Below are 25,867 nucleotides of genomic sequence, written 5' to 3'. Positions count from 1 at the left end.
TTGCTGTTAATTTACTCATCCTCAGGCCATCCAAGATGTACGTAGGTGTCATTTTTTCTTCAGCAGAACAATAAAGAAGACTTTTAGCTGAAACTGTGGTTCTTGGTGATTCATAAAATGCAAGACAGCAGTTGCCCATTTTAAAAAATAAAAAAGCATATCAAGGAGCACAAAATTAATAGGCCCTAAACTCTTAAAAATAATGGTGCTTCACGATGCCATAGAAGAACCTTTTTGTCTAAATGGTTCCATAAAGAACCTTTAACATCTGAAGAACCTTTCTGTTTCACAAAAGGTTCTTTGTGGTGAAAGTAGGTTCTTCAGATTATAAAAAGGTAAGAAAGAGATGGTTCTTTGTCGAACCGAAAATGGTTCTTCTATGGCATCGCTGGGAAGAACCTTGTGAAGCACCTTTATTTTTAAGAGTGATATATCTGTGGTTCCTGGCAATATACTGTGGTCTTATGAAGCGAAACAGTTGGTTTGTGCAAGAAACTGAACATTATTTTAAAACATTATTACCTGTAATTCCTAGCCTCAGGGAAATGGAGAAATCTGATTCTTTCAGCCCGATTTGATGAACTGCAGCTAGTTCACCAAAAAGAACTGATTAAAAAGAATGATTTGTTCAGGAACCGGACATCAGCAGCAAAAAGCAGTATAAACGTATGGTTCTCAGAATTTATCAGGAGGAAGAACAGATCTGATTAGGTGTCATAGTTTTTATATAGGTTTTGTTTGTATATTTAATGTAAATATATGTAGGAAAGTCAAAAGAGTGTATTAAGACAAGGATGAGATGACAGAGTTATGAAGTTAAGTTGATGATTATTGTTATTGATTACTATTATCAACGTGGAGTGAAGAAGGGGTAGGATTAAATAAGCTTATGCTTCTTTCTACTCCTTTTTGGACATGTATAAGTTGAAATTGTTTTGTATTGTGTTGTTTTGTTTTGTTTTTACTATGTTTATTTACATGTTTGAAATAAACGTTTCAATCACAATCACTCCTGACCATTTACCTGAGGCTATGGATTACAGGTAATAATGTTGCAAATAATGTTCAGTTTCTCGCACACACCGATCGTTTTGCTTCATAAGAGGGGAAAGTCGTGGCCCAATGGTTAAGCACACCAAGCCAAAGCCGACGAACTAGTGGCGACGAAAGCAGACTGCGGGGCAGCTTCTGGGTCCAAAGTTGCCCTGACGCTCGACACCCGACGGCCAAGTAGCATGTCCGTTCTACGCTTTTCTCCTGCGCTGGTTCGCCAGCTGAACAGCCAATCAGAATGATCAGATGGCCCGACTGACCGACGAACTCCAACGCTGATTCAACATGTCGAATCGGCCGAAAAAAAGCAGACGAGGACCAACTTCAGCCGACGGCGCGGAACACACTGAGAAAACTTAGTCGGCCGACGAACAAAAACTGCCAGACGGCCGACCGTCGGCTTGGTGTGTACCGGGCTTTAGAGAGTCGGACTCATAACCCAAAGGTTGCGGGTTCAAGTCTCGGTACCGGCAGGGATTGTAGGTGGGGGAGTGAATGTACAGCGCTCTCTCCACCCTCAATACCACGACTGAGGTGCCCTTGAGCAAGGCACCGAACCCCCAGCTGCTCCCCGGGCGCCGCAGATATATTTACAATTATCTGTGTTAATTTGTAAGATGTTCCATCCAAAGTGACTTGGTGAAGAAAACCTGTATGTTGAAGATAGTTCAGAAATTAAGTTCTGTGTAATAAAGTGGAATGACACAGGGAAAAAGTATTGAACACATGAAGAAAGGGAGGTGCAAAAGGTATGGAAAGCCAAGACACCAACTCAAATCTATCAGTAATTAGAAAGCAATCCTGCCCTTGTCAGTGAAAATGAATATTATCTGGTTCAGTCCCAATTGATGACCTATAAAAGGTGTCTCATTACCAACGTGTCACACAAGAAACATTTCATGATGGGTAAACACAAAGAGCTCTCTCAAGACCTTCGCAACCTTATTGTTTCAAAATATACTGATGGCATTGGTTACAGAAGGACTTCTATACTTCTGAATGTTCCAGTGAGCACTGCTGGGGCCATAATCTAGAAGTGGAAAGAATATCATTTCACCATAAACCGGCCACGACCAGGTGCTCCTCGCAAGATTTCTGACAGAGGAGTGAAAAGAATTATCAGAAGAGTTGTCCAAGAGCCAAGGATCGCTTGTGGAGAGCTTCAGAAAGACCTGGAATTAGCAGGTACAATTGTTTCAAAGAAAACATTAAGTAATGCACTCCACCGCCGTGGCCTGTATGCACGCTCACCATGCAAGGCTCTATTGCTGAAGAAAAAGCATGTTGAAGTTCGTTTAAAGTTTGCTGCACAACATTTAGACAAGCCTGTGAAATACTGGGAGAATATAGTCTGGTCAGATGAGACAAAAATTGTACTCTTTGGATGCCATAATACACACCATGTGTGGAGGTCAAATGGCACTGCACCTCACAACCAAAACATCATGGTGTAGCACTGGCAAAATTCTTAGAATTGAAGGAAGGATGAATGGAAAAATGTACCGAGACATTCTTGATAAAAATCTGCTGCCATCTACCAGGATGATGATGATGAAATGAGGGTAATATTTCAGTAAGTGTGTTCAATACTTTTTCCCTGGGTAATCACAGAACTTAATTTCTGAACTTATTTGTTTTGTTTTCTTTGTATATATGGATTACTTGGATTGTTACTGACATCTGGTGAAAATTTCATGTCAGCAGCACCTTTAGAAATATATTTACTGAAAAAATGGTAACGTGTTCAATACTTATTTTACCCGCTGTATATTTCTGCCAAAAGACATACAAATAGTTTTTACTCTGTCCACAACTATAATCCATGAACTGCACCTTATGCTTATGCGTTAATACTAAAGAAATTTCAGCTTTACGTTCAAGAGTTAATAGTTAATGCAAACTGCAGATTCTCGCACGTCACGCACATTTCTTCTTATTTTGGTTTTAATGGCATCTAAACACACGGATATGAGTGCCTTCTTTTCCTTTTAATGGCGGTTGGCAAATGTACTGGAAGGTGAATACTGCCACCTACTGCACGTCACCGGCATGATAGCTGACATAAAATAAGGATCGGGTTTAGGAGAGCTGATACTGATCGGTTAAAAAACCCCCGCTTGATTGGCCGTGATCCCGATACTTGAGATCGGCTTGGGACATCCCTACTTATTATAATAATAGATAGATAACACGATTTACACAGTGACTACTCAATTTTACACTAACATTTACACTATGCAGTGCATTGCTTTGGTGTTTTCCTCTGAGAGAAACTGATAAAAGAGTGAATGTTCTGGTAAGATACCATCAGTTTTCTTGTTCAGCTCTTCCAGGATGAATGTCTGTTGTTCCTTCAGCTGCGTCTCTAAGGCTCTGATGTTGGCTTTCTGCTCTGTAACGGTGGCGGTCAGCTCTCTCAGTGCTGCGTGGATGTCAGGGAAGCTCAGATGGCAGTATTGTTGGCTGTCGGTCGAAGCTTCATCTCTCAGAAAGAGGTGGATTCTGTCTTCTGTCCTCATTGCTGAGCTGTTGACTGATCTCATTGTCAGCGAGTCCTCCATCTACCTGCTGCTGTAGCACAAACACAAAGGTTTCCAACAGCAGCAGGATACATAACCAACCCTTCATTCTTCACTGATGTTTGTGTCCAGCTTGTAGCATTTGGACCAATCAGACACACAATTTTTCATTAGATTTAACAAACCAATTATTCATTGGATTAACAAATAGTCACAGACCCCTCACCCAATACACATACTGGGTGCCAGTATGTCTGTGAATAACTCCAGGCCCCCGTTTACCATGGTAACCAGGACACTTTAGCCAATCCAGATAAACTTTATAACTTAATGGCATGTTGAGAGTTCTCCCTCTCTGTCAGCATCCTCCCTCCTGTAGTTCGTCTCCGTGCCTCTAGAGGTCCCCTGTGTTCTCCTCTGCCTTAGTTCCCCTTCGGGAACTCGAGCTGCGTCGATAACGCTTTGGGAACGCCCCTGTGTTCCCACGCTCTGAAACACGTGTGTAATCCGTCCGAGGGAATCCCGGCTGACGTCACCGGCGGAGATGACGTAGTGACCAGGAAGTTATAAAAGCACCTGCGGTGGAGACAGCGGCAGCTTCTGTTGTTCAGTAAGCGCTCTATGTGTGTCACGTCCTATTTACTGTTGTTGGTCCCGTATTATTATTTTTATTGATATGGCTTCTGGCAAGAAATATGAGTCTGACAAGCAGCGTTTCAGGCTGTGTGTTCCTCCCTGCCCTCGCTTCATTACGGGCGGGGATACACACAGTTTGTGCGTTGCTTGTCTGGGAGCGAAGCACGCCCAGTCAGCTCTCGAGGGAGCTGACTGTCTGCATTGTGTGCGTCTTTCAATGCGGACGCTTCGCTCCCGGAGATCGCTCTTTGAGGAGGGTGATCTCGCCAGCGTTCCCCGTGGTTCGGGTCCCGCCTCTGCCGAGGCAGAGCGGCACCTTAAATCGTGGGGATCGCAGATGGATCTGGCACGAAGAAAGGAGACGGGCACGTCCTTTTCTCCTTCTTCCCCTGCCAGATCTAGCTCTCACTCTTTGGGGACGGAGGCACGTTCTGAAACGGTTTCCTCCGCCCCGAGAGAGGGTTCGGCGTTTGTATTGTCTTCCTCTGAGGAGGGAGATGATACGAGCGCCGATTGAGACGAGTCTGTGGACTTGCCACCACAGTCTGTCTTGTTTGAGGAGCTGTTGGAGGTGGTGACTAGAGCTGTGGCCAAGTTAAACATCGATTGGCCAGCAGAGAGAGATCGGCAGGAGCGTTCTAAAAGCAAGCTAGATGAACGCTTCCTGCGCTCTAAGTCACTGCCTCCACGCCGGGGCCTGCCTTTTTTCCCCGATCTGCATACTGAGGTATCTAGATCGTGGGATAAACCATACTCGGCCCGCCTCTTCAGTCCATATGTCTCGCATTATTCTAACGTAGTAGGGCTGAATGAGTGCGGTTATGGGAAGATTCCCCAGGTCGAGGATACGCTATGGGCTATCTTCGCCTGGTGGTGTGTCTTCCCTTAAGGCCCCGGTGTTGCCCACCAAGCCGCCCGGACTTCTTCGGCTTTGGTGGGTAAAGCGTACACGGCAGCGGGTCAGGCTGGAGCTTGCTTGCACACTATGGCGGTGTTGCAGGCATACCAGGCTGACCTGCTAAAAGAAATGGATGAGGGAGAAGATATTAACGATGATATCGCTGAATTGCGTAGAGCCACAGATTTGTCTCTTCGGGCTACAAAGGAGACCGCCAGAGCAATTGGGCGGTCTATGGCAGCCCTTGTGGCCACAGAGAGACATCTGTGGTTGACCCTGTCTAATATTAACGATAAAGACAGGGTCTTTCTACTAGATGCCCCTATTTCGCCTTATGGCCTGTTCGGCGACGCGGTAAACACAGTCGTCGACAGGTTTCAGGAGGCTAAGAAACAGGCGGCAGCTTTTCAGCGATTTCTCCCTCGCCGTTCTCAAAGTGGGGCTGATAGGCGGAATCAGCCCCAGCCGTGTACCAGCTCCTCATATCGAGAAGTCCAAAAACGGAGTGTCGCCACTCGTAAACCTCCTCAAAGAGAAAGTAAGGAGGGGGGGCGGCGCTCCAGGTCGAAGTCTGCAAGGGAAATGACGGATCTGAGGACCGTCATTTTCAATAAGAAGGCTTCGGCCAAAAGGTCCTGACGCTTTCAGTCCAGGACGTCTGAGGGCAGGCTTCTCTGGGGAAGAGCGGTACACACCTCATTACACGGTGCCCGTCTCTCCTCAGTGCCCTCGGGAGATCGGTCTGCCAACCCTGCCACCCACGGTGCTTCAGGGCGCAGCGGTCTCCGGCGAGTATATCCCCCAGCCTCCGCCCGGAAACGTAGCGGTCCTGAGGGGCTCGCTACCCCCAATAAAGTCTCTAGAACAGCTAGATCGGCCGTCCCCTGCCGGTCCTCCGCTTCAGGGCACCGAGCTAGCAGTTCAAAGTACACCAGAGGCCAGTCTCGAGAGACTGGTTCCCTTAGTACATTATATGGCAGCGTGGAAGCTTCTGCCAAATGTATCTCGATGGGTCCTGCACACGGTAGAAAGAGGATACAAGATTCAGTTCGGGTCGCGTCCGCCTCTATTCAACGGGGTGTGTCCCACTCTGGTGGGCCCCGAGCAGGCTCTGGTAATGGAACAAGAAGTAGCTACTCTCTTGAGGAAGGAGGCCATCGAGGTGGTCCCTCCTCTCGACAGAGAGTCCGGGTTCTACAGCCGTTACTTCATCGTTCCGAAGAAGGATGGGGGGTTGCGTCCAATTTTAGATCTGCGATTGTTGAACCGCTCAGTTATGAGACTCAAGTTCAAGATGCTTACTATTAAGCAAGTCGTGTCCCAAATCAGGTCCGAGGACTGGTTTGTGACTATAGATCTGAAAGACGCCTACTTCCATATATCCATCCTTCTTCAACACAGGAAGTTCCTGAGGTTTGCTTTCGGGGGCAAAGCGTACCAATATCGGGTCCAAGTGTGCTTCCTCCAGCACAGAGGACCACTTATCTGGGCGTGGTGTGGGATTCGACCACGATGCAGGCACGTCTGTCCCCTGCTCGTATCGAGTCGATCCTCACGACAGTCAAGAGAGTGAGAGAAGGCCAGTCACTCACTGTGAAGCAGTTTCAGAGACTGTTGGGTCTGATGGCAGCTGCGTCCAACGTGATACCTTTTGGCCTGCTGTACATGAGACCCTTGCAGTGGTGGCTCAGGACCACAGGGTTTTCCCCGAGGGGCAACCCGTTTCGCATGATCAAGGTCACGCGGCGATGCTTACGTGCCTTAGACATGTAGAAGAAACCGTGGTTCCTGTCACAAGGCCCCGTGTTGGGGGCTCCATGTCGACGCGAAACGCTAACGACGGACGCCTCCCTCACGGGCTGGGGAGCGGTCATGAGTGGCCGCTCCGCCCAAGGTCTGTGGGAGGGTCCCCATCTCAGCTGGCACATCAACTGCCTGGAGATGCTGGCAGTATTTCTAGCATTGAAGCAATTTCTCCCAGACCTGAGAGGCCATCATGTGCTAGTTCGCACAGACAATACGTCGGTGGTCTCTTACATCAACCGCCAGGGGGGTCTGCGCTCGCGCCCCCTGTACAGGCTGGCGCGCCAGATCCTTCTGTGGGCCCAGGGGAAACTGCTCTCCTTGAGAGCAGTGTACATCCCTGGGTACCTCAATCAGGGGGCAGACATCCTGTCGAGACAGGGGCTGAGGCCCGGGGAATGGATGCTCCACACCGAGGTGATGGAGCAGATTTGGAAGAAGTTCGGTCGAGCCCAGGTGGACTTGTTTGCGTCTCGAGAGACCTCACAATGTCCCCTCTGGTTCTCTCTGACTCGTCCAGCTCCACTGGGGCTAGATGCCATGGTACAGACGTGGCCGAGGCTTCATCTGTACGCTTTCCCCCCGATTGCTCTGCTCCCGGGAGTTCTGGCGAGAGTTCGCCGGGACGGGGTTCGTCTCTTGTTAGTAGCCCCGTACTGGCCAGGCCGTCCATGGTTTGCAGACCTGGTATCCCTTCTAGAAGACTCTCCATGGGAGATTCCCGTCCGGCGGGATCTCCTCTCACAGGCAGGGGGCACTATTTTTCACCCTCGCCCAGAGTTGTGGAAACTGTGGGTGTGGCCCCTGAGGGGGCACAACTCATAGCATCCGGTCTCTCAAACGAGGTTGTGGAGACCATCCTCCAGTCCAGAGCTCCCTCTACGAGAAAATCGTACACTGCTAAATGGCAACTGTTCACTTACTGGTGTCACAGCCGTCAGCTGGACCCAGTAGTTTGCCCTATCGGGTCAGTGTTGGAATTTCTGCAAGACAGATTTGCCTCAGGGTTATCCTCCTCCACGTTGAGTGTCTACACGGCCGCTATTGCTGCTCACCACGCCCCTGTGGGTGAGCAGTCTCTAGGGAGGAACCCGTTAGTAACACGATTTCTCCGGGGTACCAGGAGGCTGAGGCCTCCGGTTCGCCCAAGGATGCCGACTTGGGATTTGGCTGTGGTTCTAGAGGCCCTTTCTAAAGCTCCCTTCGAACCCCTGGAAGAGGTTCCTTTGAGATTTCTTACAGTCAAGACTGTATTTCTTTTAGCCATCTCTTCCTTGAAGAGAGTTGGTGATTTACAGGCCCTGTCAGTGGCTCCATCATGTCTCGAGTTTGCGCCTGGTATGGCGAGAGCATTTCTGTACCCCAGGCCGGGGTATGTCCCGAAGGTGCCCTCAGTGGTTCCACGGCCAGTTATTCTTCAGGCATTCTGTCCACCTCCCTTTCGGGATTCTGACCAGGAAAAGCTTAATTGTGTGTGTCCAGTGCTCGCACTGGACACATACGTCCACAGAGCTGCCCTGTGGAGAAAGTCGGACCAACTGTTTGTGTGCTACGGTCCTTATAAGATGGGTCTTCCTGCTAACAAGCAGACCCTCAGCAGATGGATAGTGGATGCTATTACCACTCCATATGAGTCTTCTGATCTCCCCTCACCTCTCGGGATCAGGGCTCATTCTACTAGAGGTATGGCGGCCTCTAAGGCCTTCTCATCTGGTGTTTCAATGCACGATATCTGTAATGCTGCGGGATGGTCCACCCCACTGACCTTTGTCAGGTTCTAAAGCCTTGACCTTGATGCCACTCCTGGCTCCTCAGTCCTCTCGGCCTAAGCTGTGCCGTTCCACACTAGGCAGGGATTTGTCAGTATGGTGGCGTGGGCATTGTCGTTCCCAAAGCGTTATCGACGCAGCTCGAGTTCCCGAAGGGGAACGTCCCAGGTTACATGTGTAACCATGGTTCCCCGAGGGAACGAGACGCTGCGTCGCATGCCATACTTCCTGCACCCCTGCGAACGCTTCCTTCACTTTGAAGCTGCCGCTGTCTCCACCGCAGGTGCTTTTATAACTTCCTGGTCACTACGTCATCTCCGCCGGTGACGTCAGCCGGGATTCCCTCGGACGGATTACACACGTGTTTCAGAGCGTGGGAACACAGGGGCGTTCCCAAAGCGTTATCGACGCAGCGTCTCGTTCCCTCGGGGAACCATGGTTACATACGTAACCTAGGACGATCTTACTGACGTGAAATACCATGACTACCTCCCAGCAGCACTACAGGACGAGATATGAATCTCATTCTGTGATTAAACACCCATGTTTGAAGAATGAAGAAGAAAGGAAAGACAATGCACAAAAATAAATTGAAGAATTTACAATTCTTCTAAGTTCTTCCACTTGACAATTAAAATGAATTGTAGAATATAAGTGTGACATCAAAATCACGCTGACACTCATTCAGCTGAGCTGAATTAAAGTGCTTTCGCACACTCATTCATTGCATATCATTGTATTATCTATATTATCTATGCCAACTGAAACATTCTGAAACTGCTTGTTTGTAATACTAACCGATTAAGAGCACATCTATTGACTGCAGAGGAGCTTTTGTTGTCTTTGTGCTCATTGTAGCTGATACAAAAGTTAGCAACAGTGCAACCCACAAATTAACAGTTTTTTTTAACGGCATGCTACCAGAGTGCTTGTCAAAGTCTAGCCTATTTATAATCTTGCATTAAAAAAGGAACTACAGCTTATAAGCATTTTAAACGTATCATCCTTTAGTCTCTTTAAACATGACTTTAGTGATGTGATGTACCACTGACCGACTCATTAGAGCAAGAAATGCCTTTCTGTATTCAATTTCTGAATTTAAAACTGTATTCTGAGAAAATACAGTTTCCTTGGAGGAAATAAGCCATTACAAAGATAATGACAAATAATGGACATAAATTATAACACAATATTAATGTTTAAAATAAACATGCATTTTTCAGCATTAGTTCTCACAACGAAAGGCATTGAAGAACAGCTCATCTGTGTCACTTTGTGATGCAGTAGTTCTGCAGCTTTGAGATGTCAGTCTCTTTATAATAGACGATAAGCGTTTCATCATCAGAAATGATCTATTCAGATATTTTTCAGTAAGCAGATTTTTTACACCGACTGTATATTTGAGCACATACTAACACAGCTGAGTATACTGTATTTCTGTGTATTCGTCATGTTTGAAGATTGTTTCTGTGATGCAGTAGTTCTGCTGCTTTGAGATGTCAGTCTCTTCGTAATACACGATGAGTGTTTCATCATCAGAAATCATCTGTTCATTGATCATGTCCCTGGCAATGCTGACACAATGAACGTCAGTGTTATTAACCTGTGCACAAAGAAAACTGATTTCAAACATCTTTTAAACAATAAGCAGAATAAATGAAATATTTTATATCAACAACAGAGTGTGTAAAATTTATGATGTTAACATTTTGATACAAATAATCTAAAAGCTTATAGGAGCATTTCTGAATTCCAAGATAGTTGGACAAAATTAAACAATCATAAACATACCCAACCAGAAGGATCCTTCCCATTGTCACTGGGTTTGTTGAAGGTTTTTGTCCTAATAAGGCTGTGAGGAAGGTCAGAATGTTTTTAGGCACACTTTTGTTTTCTCAGCAGCCTATAATGCCACATAATTATATTCAAACTAACTTTACAAACTTTACAAAAGTTTAAATGGGTAATGACGACAGAAATATGTTGCAAAAATGTTTGATTGTTAATAAAATTGAAAAGAACACTTTCCTTATTTCTGAAAAGCAGAAAAAAACATGTTATGAAAAATATCATATCTTAGATGGTTACAAATCCCATCATGCACTTATTTGACTCAAGATTGACATAAAAATTATTTTACATTTGAAAAAAAAAACTGATAAAAATAATTTTGCAACATAAGTGAATGCATTATATTCTCATAAATGGAAACAATTCTTTTTGCACAGAGTGAGGAAACAAAGAATTCAACTAAGAATGACTTGTTTAACCACATGTGCACGACTGAAGGGCTTTGTAATAGTTTGTAAATCACTGTGAGGTCAAACACTAACAACTCAGTTTCATATGTTTTAACTGTGGCTGATGCTTAAACTAACACAAGCACAATGTTGAGTGCATCTTAAAATATCCTGTTTCAAAATTACAACTGTTATAAGATATGTTATTAGTAAATACAACTAAATTTATCTGGTACAAAACCAATAGCAGAGAGTGAGAGCACTGCCACAATTCCTCCCACACAACCAGAAATCATATGCATAGATGGTCCATCTTGTCCTGTGTCATATGAAACGCTCATAACCGGGCCAGAAGGTTGACTTTCAAATAATCTTCATTGCTCTAGATCCATAAATTACTTTGTTCTTTACATTTAAACTGTGTAAACTCACCTTCATCTGTGAGCCGGACCTCTTCTGATGACTGTTTTCCATGTTTATTTTGTGCAATGCAGAAGTATGATGCTATTTGATCATGAGTTAAATGAATCTTCTTTCCCCAAGCTATAGGCGTCTCCTCTCCACGTTTGTACCAGGTGTAGTTCAAGTCATTTGATGGACTGGCTTTGCTTTTGCAGGTCAAAGTCACATTAGTACCAACAGATGGAGTAATGATGATGTGAGTTTTTTTGGAGGAACTTTCACACAAATTTACAGAGTTGCGATAAATAAAGCGTAATTTTCGCACAATTAGTTCAAGAATATCATGCTATGACTTCAAAAACAATATTAATATGCTGGGAGATTTGAAAACTGATACTTTTGAATGTTAGCATCGCACACATCCAGCTTCATATCTATGGGTTTTCATAGATAAGTTTGTTCGGTAGCTCACGGAGTACTGAGACGGACTTAGGAGACGAGAAGCTCCGGTTCGAGTCCCGTGTAACTACGGTTCGACAAAGCAGTTAAAATCTGTGTAAAAGGAAGTTCAAATGGCGCAGTTCCATCAACTAATACGTTTTTATATCAGTTTTGCATTTGTTAACACTATCGGGTAGGTTTAGGGCTGGATTTGGTGTAGGGCATATTTCCAACACGATAGAGCATTAACATTTAGCGACAGTCCCCGGATATTTGAATTCTGAACCGCAGCAAATACGTATCTGAAGCAACGTAATAAAAAAACAGCAATAAGTACCAATATCTACGTAATAAAAACGTGCCAGGGTTCACATATTGAACCTGTGTTTTAGCGCCACTCAGTGAACATTTCTATTTGAAACCGCGGCGAAACGTGCAGCAAGGTACGTAAAATGGTGTCGCACAAAAAGTGCACAGAGGTACGTATTTTTATGAGACCAGGTTGAAAGAAACACAAGTAGAGTAAACTGATACCTGATCCTAAATTATAGCGATGACTTATTAATTTAATCGCATCAAGAATTACGAGAAACACAAAACTACTCCAAATCTCTTACACAGGTCTCGTAGCATCACAGTGCTCTCCACAGTTGAGGCATCAGGTGTATTTCTTGGATATGTAGCAGCGCAGGAGATGTTCTTCCTGTGATCTTTGTATGAAGCTTTGAAGGTCACGTATGAAAACACTGACTGGGTTTTATCAGGTTTCTGTTGTAATGTGGGCAGATATTGCTTGAATCATCTGTCCTGGGGTTAAATGTTGCTCTGAACACATCTGGCTCCATTTCCAGTCTGAAGTAATAGAGGTCTGAATGATTCTTCATGATGTTATAGAAGACAGTTGTGCAGTTCCTCTTATTGAGATCTCCAGTCATCTGTATGTCACTGAATCCTCTAATGATGTTTTCACTGCTATTAAATGCTATAAAACTGTCTTTGTTAGCATACTGTGGTATGTTTTTTAGCCAGATACCATAAATAGATTTTGTTCTGTTACGTTTGTCCTCAAAACCAGAGACGCTGAATGTGCAAGGAATCTGCACACAAGAGCCTGTCAGAGCTGTTACTGTCTGAGGCATCACAGCAGAGTAGAAATCATCAGCTGGAAGATAAAAAAACAAAATTATGACTTAAACCTTAGAAAAGTAAAGCTCTTAAAAGGAAAGTTCACTCCAAAATAAAAATTCTATAAAAAAAATGTACACTCCAAACCTGTATAACATTCTTTATTTTGTGTAACCTGGAAATTTAATTCATTTTTCAACAGAAGTGTACTAATAGATTGCTAATAGATTATATTTTCATTGAAAATTATATGAGGGTAAAATGGACCAACTTGAGTGAGTGTGTAGAAACACAGAGCAGATGATAATGAAGGGCGTGATCTGCAGCACAGACATCACTGGAGATCTGACTAAAAAAAAAAAAAATACTAAATATACTTGAGGCTAAAAAAGCAAGCAATGAATAGAATACCCTCAGCTTGTCATGAACTTTATGTTTAGAACATTTTTCTAATGATTCATATTTTAAAAGCGGTTTGTTTGCAAGATAAAAGCCTCACCTCGGAGTAGTGCAGTCAAAGAACAGCAGAAGTTCATGAAGACGTGATGGCTTGCTTATTTGGGGATGCTTGACTGATTGAACAGAAACTATTGGAAGAGAGCTGAACTGGATGATGACATCACTGAATCATCAATGAATTTACTTTAACTGAAAAATTACTCTTTTCACTATTTTCCTGTTTTACACTGTGCTTTGACACAATCTGTATTGTATAAAGCGTTATATAAACTAAGCTGACTTGACTTGACTTGATGTGATGTACAACTCCCCAGCAGTAAGTGTGAACTCACATTTCACGAGTTCACACTTACATATATTTAGCACGAGTAACGTAATGCATATTTGGCGAGTATGGTAATACATTGTTGGCTTGCTGTCCAGGGAAGGGCCCGAACCCAGAGTACCCCCATAGTGTGGTGAGAATTTAGTGGTGATGGTGGAGAAGGGGTGTTGGAGGGATGCTGATTAACATCAAATGAGTAGAGGTATGTCAGCTGTATTTATATCTGTGTATTGATTACTTGACTGCGTGCCACTTGTGTCTAGTTAGGCTAAGTATCTGACGTGCTCCTCCCGAACTTTGTTAATGAAACATCATTTAGTGAATTAAATGTCTGTCATTTTTCAAAGAGGATTGAAGCCATAACAAAATATTGTGCAAATAAACTCAAACACAATACAAATGTTTATTAATCAAAATATGTTATTGATATTAGTGATAAATGTAAGCATTTGCACACTCACACACTGACTATCACTGTGCACTCTGTGTTCTTGCTTTTTCTAACTTTTTTCTGTGCTCATCAATACAACTAACCATGCAGCACCTACTGAACACAGAGGAGCTTCTGTGTATATTGTAACTGGTGACTGCAACTACCAAACCACACAATCTCACACCATCGAGCACAGGATATTGTGTAGAACTCTATTTATATTCTTATGTGCAAAATTAGGACATAAGTGCTATGTGCTATGGAAAAGATGGCACCGGTGTACGTGGCATGCCGTCTGGCCTCTCTGCTACTTTGTGTTGTCTCTGTTCTTCTTTCCGTGTCGAACTGTTACTCCCCTCTGGTCTATGATCGCCAGCTACTTCTGGATATTAAAGACTCTGTTGTGACCACCTATAACTCAGAGTTAGCAAGCTCTGTGGATAGATCACAGTAGTGTTTTCCAAACTCAATCATGGATATGATAAATAAAAAATAAAAATAACATTTTTATTAAATTACTTTTTCACTACTCATGCCTTGGATTTTATGTTCATTACAGAAACTTGTATTAAGGTTGGTGATCTGAGTCCTTTCTCTGACTTGGTTCCAGCAGGCTGCACATTTTTTAATTTGTCCCGCTCTTCAGGCCGCGGGGGGCGGTCTAGCGGTAATTTTAAAAAACAGTTTTAGTATCCACTGTCGTCCTGTTCCGTCTGCTGTTTACAGTAGCTTTGAAGTACAGTGTTGTTGCGACTGGAATGGAATGATCCTGTTTTGTTAGCTCTGGTGTATCGGCCCCCTCACCTAGTTAAAGACTTTATAAATAAATGTACTGCTTTTATGGGTGATTGCATAACAAAGTATAACGATATTCATCTGCTAGGTGATTTTAATATACATGTGTGCTGTCAGTCTAAACCTCTGGAAATGGAGTTTCTAAGTCTCATTGATTCATTCAATATGGTTCAGTGGGTGAAAGATCCTACACATACACACGGACATACTTTGGACTTTTTCTCATGGTTTTTCTATTACTGATGCTCAGGTTTTTGATACTTTGCTCTCAGATCATATGCCTGTATTATTTACGTTGCCTTTCTCTCAGTTAAGTTCAAGCATTACTCCTACTGTACTGACTTCTCAAACACCTTTAACAAAGTGTGCTTGTCTATGTCCCTGGAGTCACTTTTGCCTGACTTGGATGCTGAACAGCATCTTACTCTGTTTAATACTGCCTGTTCAGAGGTTTTGAATAACATTGCTCCTCTTAAACCTAAGAAGTCTAAACCTAAAACTGAACCATGGCTCAATGATAACATCCGCTCTCTGAGGCAAGCTTGTAGTAGAGCTGAACGAAAATGGAAAAAGGACAAATTGCAAATTTCATATGAAATGCTTAAAGACTGTTTTGCTACTTTTCAGAAAGCAGTGAAATCCACTAAGTCTAAGTATTTTTCTAATTTAATTGCAAAGAATCATCATAGCTCTAAAGCCTTATTTTCTGTTATAAATTCTGTGTTAAATCCTCATGTAAATGTGATTTCAAGTCCCTCAGTGTCATTATGTGAAGGTTTCTCAAGGTTTTTCTGTGATAAGATTATTACTCTGAGATCTCAGTTACAACCACTTGCGGGAACACTTTATTGTGATGGTCCCTTTTGAACATTCTGTTGACACTAAGTAATGTTGCAATTACATGTCAACAAACTCTCATAAGAGTATTAATAGACTGTCTACTTCATATCTACTAACTCCTTTTTGACTATAAGTAACATTGCAAGAACGTGTCAACTTAATCTAACCTAACCCTACCAGTCAACTAATACACTACTAACAATCTAATGAGAGTCAGTAGAAATGTAGGTGTAACATTATTTATAGTCAATAGAATGTGTTAAAGCAGGGGTCACCAAACTTGATCCTGGAGGGCCTGTGTCCTGCAGACTTTAACTCCAACTTGCCTCAACACACCTCCCTGGAAGTTTCAAGTATACCTAGTAAGACAATGATTAGCTGCTTCAGGTGTGTTTGATTAGGGTTGGCGCTAAACTCTGCAGGACCGTGTCTGGTGACCCCTGTGTTAAAGGGACCATCAAAATAAAATGAAACCCCACTTGCTAATGTTTCGCCTGAATTTTGCTGCTCTTCAGCCATATGGAGTGATTTTGATCCAGTTTCTCTCCAGTCTCTCAAAGAAACTATCGACCATTTGAAACCTTCTTTTTGCTCTCATGATGTTCACCCTCCACGTATTTTAAAAACAAATTATCGACTCGGTTGGCCCTAGTTTGGTGTCGTTGCTGAATAAATGTCTAGTTTCGGGGACTATACCTGATAGCCTCAAAGAGGCTACTGTGACTCCTCTTCTTAAGAAACCTTCTCTTGATGCTAGTAATTTTAATAATTTTTGACCCATCTCATATCTTCCATTTATTACAAAAGCACTCGAGAAAACTGTGTTTATTCAAATTAAGTCTTTCCTTAGTGCAAATCATATTTTTGAAACCTTCCAGTCTGCTTTTAAGCCTCTGCATAGCACAGAGTCTGCTTTATTACGGGTCCTTAATGATATTATATTGGCGACTGACTCTGGTGACTCTGTTATCCTAATTCTATTAGACTTAACCTCGGCTTTTGATACAGTTGATCATAAAACTCTTTTATCTCGACTAGAATATTTTGTGGGCATCCGGGGAACTGTTCTTTGCTGGTTCAAATCATGTTTAACAAATAGAAGTTTCTCTGTCAGATTGGGCAATTTTTCTTCATTGCCTGCTAAACTTTCCTGTGGAGTGCCGCAGGGTTCTATTCTCACACCTATTCTTTTTTCTTTGTATTTACTTCCTTTGGGCTCTATTTTCAGAAAGCACGGTGTATCATTTCACTGCTATGCGGATGATACCCAAATTTATCTACCTCTGAAACAAAATAAACATGCTGCTGTGGAATCTCTTTTTGCATGTCTGGATGAAGTGAAAACGTGGTTCTCTCAAAATTTTCTATGTCTGAATGAATCAAAAACCGAGGTTATAGTCTTTGGCCCTAGTGAAAATTCAGGGAGCAGAAGTATCGATCTGGACTACCTTGCTCCTTTTACTTCTTCCTGTATTAAAAACCTAGGTGTTTTCTGGGATCAGAGTCTTAAATTTGATAAACAAATAAATGCGGTTATTAGTTCCTGTTTTTTCCAGCTACGTCTTCTCTCCAAAATTAAATATTTTCTCTCTGTGAAAACTTTAGAGATTGCGATCCATGCGCTCATTACAACTCGCTTGGATTACTGCAACTCTCTCTATCTCGGCATTTCTAAATCTTCCATTGCTCATCTACAATTAGTACAAAATGCCGCTGCTAAATTCCTCAAAGGACACCTTAAATTTGATCATGTTACTCCAACTCTGAAATCGTTACATTGGTTACCTATGCATCTCAGAATTGAGTTCAAAATTCTTCTCTATGTTTATAAATCTATAAATAATCTGGCACCGAGCTATCTATCTGATCAACTCCATACAATCCATACAATCCTACTCGAAATCTGAGGTCTGGTGATCAAAGACTTCTCTCTGTCCCCAGATCATGGTTAACGCATAGAGGGGATAGAGCCTTTGCAGTTGCTGGCCCTAGGCTGTGGAACAGCCTTCCAGCCTATATCAGATCGGCACAGTCTTTAACTGTTTATAAATCATCTCTTAAAAGCTATTTATTTTCTTTGGCTTTTAATTCACTGTGAGTTTATGGTATCAATCTGTGGGTTGTCCTGTGTTTTTATGTCTTTGTCTGTTCAGCACTTTGGTCAGCCGTGCTTGCTGTTTTTAAATGTACTATATAAATAAAGCAAACTTGAAACTTGAACATAAAAAACGAACCCTAAAAGTGTCCAGAGATGAATTTTTTTGTGTTCACTCCACTGATCTACATTGAACAAAATTATAAACGCAACACTTTTGTTTTTGCCCCCATTTTTCATGAGCTGAACATAAACATGTACATAAAAGGCCTATTTCTCTCAAATATTGTTCACAAATCTGTCTAAATCTGTGTTAGTGAGCACTTCTCCTTTGCTGAGATACTCTATCCACCTCACAGGTGTGGCATATCAAGATGCTGATTAGACAGCATGATTATTGCACAGGTGTGCCTTAGGCTGGCCACAATAAAAGGCCACTCTAAAATGTGCAGTTTTACTGTATTGGGGGTCCGGGGGGTCCAAAACCAGTCAGTATCTGGTGTGACCACCATTTGCCTCTCGCAGTGCAACACATCTCCTTCGCATAGAATTGATCAGGTTGTTGAATGTGGCCTGTGGAATGTTGGTCCACTCCTCTTCAATAGCTGTGCGAAGTTGCTGGATATTGGCAGGAACTGGAACACGCTGTCATATATGCCGATCCAGAGCATCCAAAACATGCTCAATAGGTGACATGACCGGTGAGTATGCTGTAGTGTTGCTTTTGTCAACGAAAATTATGGCTAAATATCGTCCTCAACGAACATTTATCACGTGACGAAAATGAGACGAGACGGTAAATGCTGGTCATGTGACGATGACTATAATTAAATGTATAATGCAATATTGTTGACGAATAAAAACGAGACTAAATGTGGTTTACAAAATAAAAACTATGCTAAAATGTCTCTTCATTTTCGTTGACCAAAACGAGACGAAACAAAATGTTATAACGTTATTTCGTCTCATTTAGTCGCATTATTATTATTATTTTGCAGTATTTCTGTTTCCTGTGTCTCACTTCCTGTGTCTGAGAGCTTGACAGAATTACCAGCCCGAGTCCCTCTCGAGCCCGTCTTTTTTCCTCCCTCTCCCAAATCAGATTATACTGTTTCAGTTATTAAAATAGTTCAGTTTTGTTTATAATGGCAAAGTGATTATATTTCGTTTCGTTTTTTTATTAAGTTAATTTAGAAAAACGTTTGGAGCATTTTTTTTGTTCGTTAAATAAGTTTTCTATCTTAAAGTAACGACCAAACGGTCAGCGGCAGACCAGCAGACTGATCATAGCCATGTTTGATCAATTTAACCTTTCAAATCATCATGAATTGCCTAAAATAAAATCTATAGATATACTAAAACAGTTCAAGCATATAACAATGTTTAAACGTTAAAGTCGGCATGAAATCAAAATTGAAAATTCTTATTTTTTTGTGGAATACTGTAGTGTTTATTATAAATAATGTATCCGTGCACTTCATTATTTTTTTAAAAGTCATGTGCCTTTGTAATCTTTAATCAAAAATGTTAACCTCCCCTCCCCCTCAAAACGACTCATCTTCTCTTCCGGTCACATGCGATGGCGCAAGGGCGGAGCTAGTGACGTAAGGGGTAAACGCTGGGATAAACGCTGGGGTGTGTCTCACTCGTCCTTAAAAGTGAAGCTGCGGGCTCTTAGATCGCCCCCTGGGGGCTGGCTGCAGTACAGGTCATAAACCCCGCCCTCTCCATTTAAATGAATGGGACTTCAGTCAAAATAAAAAATTAAATTACACTTCTAATACAATATTCCGAAATATGGTTTTGGTCATTTAAGGTAGTTGTTATCACGCTGATGTTCAATTGTTCGTTTTTGTGATATGTTTGATTTTAGCTAGTAATTTGATGCTATAAAAACGGGGCGTGTCGGTATGGTTGATTGGGTCTGCGGAGTTTGATTCCGTGGCTCCACCTCACGACACTACTGCGCAGACTCGGGCTCCAAACGAATCTCTACTGCGCAGACTCGGGCTCCAAATTACGTCATTTACTCAAGATGGCAGCAGCCATACTGAGATGTATTCGCTTCACTTTTCTATAGTGGAAGGAAGCGGAGACGCGTCGTCTATCTTTTTTACAGTCTATGGGATAAACGACAGGGGGTAAAGTTGAAGCTGATGCTTCACTTTATAGAAATAAATGCATTTACAGTTGACGCGAGCCATGGGGGAGTACACTACTCTTAAAAGTTGAAAGGATATTATCACAACATTACTCTTAGGCCTTTGCAAACTATTTATTTTTTTATGAATATGACTTAACCTGATGGAGGACGCGCTCAGTCATTCATGCAGTCTCTCTCTCTTTCTCTCTTACGCGTGCTGTTAGGCATGTTTTGTGCCGTTGATCGTCCTCGTCACCGTCATCCTTAATAAATAAATAAATAATTCTTCATGCTAGGGTGTCAGCGGTGAATCCAGTGGAGAGAAATCCCCCCACAACTAACTGCAAACTGGCATTCAGATCTGCCTCCATTTTGTTTGCAACGCCCCAACTTTCAATGATCCAATCAATTCTCGAAGGATGAAATCAGTCCCGCCTCTCATTTCAGATTCCGTTTCACTCGGATAGAAGTCACAGTAGAGAAAAAAAGACAATAGGTGTGTTCGACTTCATGCGGCGCCATGAAAACCGATCGGTGGCTGACTTGAAGAAGTGCATGCCGGTTAGAAAATTTGTCCGACTTGAACCGGCGCCGACGCCACGTCACTGTCACGTGTGGCATCAAAGTACCGCGAGAGCGTTTCGAGAGCAGCCGGCTCACTCAGCCAGCGCAGTTTCTCCAGAGCGACTTCGGGAGCGCTGATGACCACACAGCTGTTTCACAATTGGCCAAATTCACCACATGACAACAATGACATGTGTTTCTAACATCTTCAATTCCAATACAGCTCACAAATATTATTTTACTGGGAAAATATCACAATCGTGTGAAAAAATGGAAGCTAAGCCAAACTTTGAACATTTTATAAAAAGAGATTAAACAAATGGTACTACTACATTAGATAAAATTAAGAACAAAAAAGCAAGAAAGACCTATGAAGCTTTTTGTTACTTTAAATTATTGTAATTTTACCCCTGGCATGAATTCATTTTACATATTCTTATGAATGTTTATTTGTTTTTGTACTTGTTGTGAGTTGTATATGCTTGTACAAACCGTTGTATAATTTTTGCATAATAATAAAAAAAATAAAAAATACTGCCCACAAATCTGTTTTTAGAACAGTAAAAGCTTTTTTTACTGTATAGTCACAATGTTATAATGAGTCACATTTAATAATAATAATAAAAAAACACTGATAAAGGCTTATTGGTATTTAAATAGTACATGTTTATGTTGAACTTTATTCTTGAACAGATGGCCCTGTATTAAGCAGTATATAAAAAGTGTTTCTGTTGCTCATGAAAACATTTCTGAAACGTCCGTGCATTTGACAAATATTGCATGTTATTCACTTCATCTGTGATAAGAGTATCCAAACACCGCGAGAGCATCACTACCGGGAGCAGAAAGAGTCCGACTTCACGTCTAGGCTTTCAATTCCGCCCCCGACTGCAAGCGGCTATTCTCGCCGATAGGTCTTTAAACCTAGATAAATGTGCGCTGCATCAGTAGTTTGTGCGGAGAGCGGATGCTATGGAGGCACCAGCGCAATCAATTGCATTTTTTTTTCAGTGGAAACAATCTACACTGTAATTAATTATTGCTCATAAAAGTAAGCGTAATACATCATTCGTAACTGTAAAGGGTCTACTTTTATCTGTGTGCACTCACAATATCAACAAAACGTTTTATAAAATATAGAAAATAATTTGATAAAATAAAGAAAACAATGATACGCGTCTCGTCTTGAACAGGAGCGCTTCACAAAAATGAAGTCAGCGAATAAATGCCTGATAAATATATCTATAGAAAGCTTTAAATTACTACTTAACGAAATAAATCAAATCGAAAACAAAAACTCTTTCATTATAATCCGTGAAGATGCACTTCCCTCTAAAGGCGCGTCTAATGAGGAGATGTCGAGTCAGGATCATCATCTTCATCTTTGCGACACTGACACAGAAAACACTAGTTTATTAGTAAATAATTCAAATATCTCCTTACTATTTCCCCGGACACATTCATGGTAATTACTTTTGCTGGGGCTTTACGGCTTTATTGCGTGTATTTGAGCGCAGAACTCTTCAGCTGCGCTGCTGGCTCTCTGCTGCCGCGGGACACTAAACACCGTCGAGCCGCTCTTCACAGTCGCGGCACGGTCTCGTGTTGTTTCCACCAGCACCGCAATTTTTTTATCACTAATTGATGGATGTCTAAAATCTAAAAATAAGGAGAAGCCTAAAACAGGCCCGAGGCCCGGCCCTTGAGGCATAAAAAAGTAGGGGCCGGGCTGAAATGCAGGGCTCTAGCGTTCCTCTCGGTAGAAATCACGTTTCCCCCTCGGGCTTATACTATATTGACTGGGTTAAATAGAATTGCATTACTAAAAAGAGACTAAAATACAATTTTCATTGACTAAAACTAGACTAAAATGTCATTTTTCGTCGACTAAAATTAGACGAAAATAGTATAGTATGGATAATAGTCATGGATAATTCTGACTAAAATAAGACTAAAATGCTCAGACTTTTAGCTGACTGAAACTTGACGAGACTAAAAAGAGTATGAACGTGACTAAAACTAATAAAAACTAAAATGACAGCTTCACACAACGACTAGATTGAAAGACTAGACTAAAACTAAAATTAAAACGGGCCGCCAAAAACAACACTAGTATGCTGGCCATGCAAGAACTGGGATGTTTTCAGCTTCCAGGAATTGAGAACAGATCCTTGCAACACGGGGCCTTGCATTATCATGCTGCAACATGAGGTGATGGTCGTGGATGAATGGCACAACAATGGGCCTCAGGATCTCGTCACGGTATCTCTGTGCATTCAAAATGCCATCAATAAAATGCACCTGTGTTCGTTGTCCATAACATACGCCTGCCCATACCATAACCCCACCGCCACCATGGGCCACTCGATCCACACCGTTGACATCAGCAAACCGCTCACCCACACTGTACAGTGAAAACCGGGATTCATCCGTGAAGAGAACACCTCTCCAGAGTGCCAGACGCCATCGAATGTGAGCATTTGCCCACTCAATTCGGTTACGACGATGAACTGCATTCAGGTCGAGACCCTGATGAGCACGGCGAGCATGCAGATGAGCTTCCCTGAGACGGTTTATGAAGTTATAATTATAATTTACAGAAATTATTTGGTTTTGCAAACCGATTGTTGCAGCAGCTGTCCGGGTGGCTGGTCTCAGACGATCTTGGAGGTGAAGATGCTAGATGTGGAGGTCCTGGGCTGGTGTGGTTACACGTGGTCTGCGGTTGTGAGGCCGGTTGGATGTACTGCCAAATTCTCTGAAGCGCCTTTGGAGACGGCTTATGGTAGAGAAATGAACATTCAATTCACGGGCAACAGCTATGGTGGACTTTACTGCAGTCAGCATGCCAATTGCACGCTCCCTGTGCGAATTCTACACTAAAAACAGTGGCGGCTCCAGGATTTTTTTGTTGGGGGTGCTAAGGGGGGGCTTAACAGTTCAGAGGGGGTGCTAAAAAAACTAATTAAATTGAGAGAAAGTAATGAACGCCTAACTTTAGCTATCAGTTTTTTATATACAGCAGCTTCGAAAAAGGCATATTTAACTTTTTTTCCTGTGGTATTAAACTTGCCACTGTTATTAGTAATAACTTCTAATGCCAACTGCCAAATATGACACTTACAAAGTAATATAATTTATGAATGAATATAGAAAAGAAAGTTGAGATTTTTTTCTTCTTCATTGTTTTGTTTTATTTTATTTATTCATTTAAGTTACCTTTATTTTTTTTAAATTTATTTTACAAATATCTAGTAATTACCACAGGGGCACACATTGCGGGTGATAACCTCCCCGTGCTGATTTGCATCGTATCATGCATGTGTAGATAGCCAGAGATATTGTCAAAAGCATAAAAAATTTGCAATATTAAGAGGATTTAGCATTTCCAATTAATGTAGGCCTGTTACATTCTTCTTATTATTAGGCTTATTATTATTATTATTATTATTATTAGATTACTTTTATTATTAAATTACATGGAATTAGCGCATCACCGCATGATGCACTGTGATAGGCTATTCGTTTACTCCTCATTGAAAAAGTTTTTTTAAAAGGTCTATTAATTTATACAATTAATTATAGGACTATAATTATTATTATTAACACTGCAGTCATCAATGAAAATTCAGAGCAGCTTTATTTCATGCACAGATTTTCATAAACAACCTGTTTAACGCGAAATACGTTTCGTCTCATGTTTTTCACTTTACGAGCCACAAGAGAAATATTAAGGGAATAATTTAAGACAGTTATATACCGTTATCAGCATATGTTAAATTAGATTCGTCTCTCGTTGCCTCAGAGAGAATATGCGCCGTTAATGCAGCGTTAACCGTCAGTTTTTTTACTTTCACTTTCTCTATAGTGAATTGACGTTCACCGTCTTGCGCAAACTTTGCCCGTTGCTTGCTTGAGTTGCTTGACCCCTCCCTCATATTATTAATTGTTTATAGGCCACATAATAGGCACCTTTTTTTTTAAATTTATTTTACAAATATCTAGTAATTACCACAGGGGCACACATTGCGGGTGATAACCTCCCGTGCTGATTTGCATCGTATCATGCATGTGTAGATAGCCAGAGATATTGTCAAAAGCATAAAAATTTGCAATATTAAGAGGATTTAGCATTTCCAATTAATGTAGGCCTGTTACATTCTTCTTATTATTAGGCTTATTATTATTATTATTAACACTGCAGTCATCAATGAAAATTCAGAGCAGCTTTATTTCATGCACAGATTTTCATAAACAACCTGTTTAACGCGAAATACGTTTCGTCTCATGTTTTTCACTTTACGAGCCACAAGAGAAATATTAAGGGAATAATTTAAGACAGTTATATACCGTTATCAGCATATGTTAAATTAGATTCGTCTCTCGTTGCCTCAGAGAGAATATGCGCCGTTAATGCAGCGTTAACCGTCAGTTTTTTTACTTTCACTTTCTCTATAGTGAATTGACGTTCACCGTCTTGCGCAAACTTTGCCCGTTGCTTGCTTGAGTTGCTTGACCCCTCCCTCATATTATTAATTGTTTATAGGCCACATAATAGGCACCTTTTTTTTTTTTTAGGTTTTTAATATTTATTCTTCAATGTTAATGAGAGTGACAACACAGTTAAAAAACAGGAACATCATTAGGAAATCCTTGGTGGGGCTGTGCCGGGGCTAAGCAAGTTTCTGATGGGGCTATAGCCCCGTCAAGCCCCGCCCTGGCGCCGCCACTGACTAAAAATACACGTCAATCAAAATACTTAACTGTGTAGTTTGCATTAATGTTAGATTTTAGGCAGCTGAAACTTTTTAACCAATAACCAGTCAACAGGATTTTCTTATTTAAAAATATTTTATCTAGGTCACATTAACCACAAGGATAAAACAAGGATATAAGCCACTATGATGGAAATTATTTTAACACAAAAAAGCTTCAAATAAATGAATTTACAGTATCAGCATCAAGAAAACACATTGAAGGAGAGTCCATGAGCATTTACTATAACTTAATTACTAAATAGCAAACTTGTTTTTGATGTTGACAGTGATATTGTTTCATGTTTGATGTCAAATTCCAAAGAAAACTGTAGGCTTTGATCCCTATAGCAAACAGAAACTTTTAATGAAAAAAAAAAGAAAAAGTAACAACTGAAAATATCCTGGTTGCAAAAGTGTACACACAATCTGGTTCTAACTTATGATTTACCCTGACCACCATGGCAAGCATCACAGTTTAAAGGAAACTTTTGTATTTGTCCTCAGCACAAATTTGGTTTTTGTAAACAGTATAAAATACATAATTATTTTTAATGACTTAAACATCTTGTA

This window comes from Onychostoma macrolepis, chromosome 24 (genome assembly GCF_012432095.1).
Source record: "Onychostoma macrolepis isolate SWU-2019 chromosome 24, ASM1243209v1, whole genome shotgun sequence".
Taxonomy (NCBI): Eukaryota; Metazoa; Chordata; class Actinopteri; order Cypriniformes; family Cyprinidae; genus Onychostoma; species Onychostoma macrolepis.
This window is presented reverse-complemented; position numbering follows the sequence as displayed.